At 39.2% G+C, this 1138-nt stretch overlaps 1 pseudogene; it reads right to left on the reverse strand.

Moving 5' to 3' along the window:
- Positions 1-1138, reverse strand: part of LOC119592954 — a 78168-nt pseudogene that overhangs the window by 16745 nt on the left and 60285 nt on the right.

Raw genomic sequence — 1138 nt, forward strand, 5'->3', positions numbered from 1 at the left:
TTGACGATAACAGCAATAGTGATACATGAATTTGATAATAAGTTATCTAACATGTGATCTAAAATAATCACACTATATCCCACCTGTAAATGCATTGATACAGTTGAGGGGAACACAAGGCCAGGGCAGTCACATAATTTACCATTTTGGTTAGGAAGATGTCTGGAAGTGTTTGTGTGGCCTGGGGTTCTACTGACACTAACAACCTGAAATGATAAGAAAATTTTGTCAGAAAAGAAAAGGCTCATGGAAAACTTTTGTTAAAAGGGTCTTTTATTTTAAATGTGATGCGTTCTCTATACATTTCATATGCTTCCTATTTAACCAAATTTATAAGAATTCAATATCATTCTGTGCTGGCAATTACATATTTTAACTAATGACAGCTTTGATATCCAATCTTTGGACACTTTGAACGGGAATTCACTCGTGCATTTTTACCTTCTTTCCCATCAGGGCATTAATGAGTGAAGACTTGCCGACATTTGGATAAACCAATGGTGCCAATGGTGAGGACCCCATCCTTGTAGCGCTCGTGGTGTTTGGTTGGTGTTGACCACAATGTCTGAGAACTTCCTCTGCTTCACATTCTGATTTATCTCATTCTCGATATTCGTTCCTCTTCTATTTTCTCTTTCAGGAGGTCAAATCAACAAACCAGGAAAAAAATATACAGTAATTGTTGTGGATAGTTTTAAACATCACAGCATCTTCCACCCTCTTTTAACAATCTTTCCATAAATTACTACTACTAAAAACCAACTGAGCCATCTATCAACTTCTCGCATGCATCAACCAGCCTCACGGAGCCTTCTGCAGCCATTCTAAGCATTCCTCGGCGATGTCCATAACCTTCCATGGATGAGAAAGGGGACTACCAAGAGTTTGGGAAATTTATGTGAAAGTAACGCTCCCAAGCCACCATGAATGAAGGCGGTACAAGGTCACACTTTTTAAGGACAAGGGGATGATGTTTCTTATTTGCCTCTTCAACAAGGCGGTAGTAACAGATAGGGGGGAAACTGCGACACCTGGGCAAAAGGGAAAATTTCCCATTCAATTTAGATAGAGATAAAGCAATTACATCTTTTAAATCCCAAAACCCTTCTACATTTAACCCCGATGCTGCCGGGGATTT

Source organism: Penaeus monodon, chromosome 31 (genome assembly GCF_015228065.2).
Source record: "Penaeus monodon isolate SGIC_2016 chromosome 31, NSTDA_Pmon_1, whole genome shotgun sequence".
NCBI classification, from domain to species: Eukaryota; Metazoa; Arthropoda; class Malacostraca; order Decapoda; family Penaeidae; genus Penaeus; species Penaeus monodon.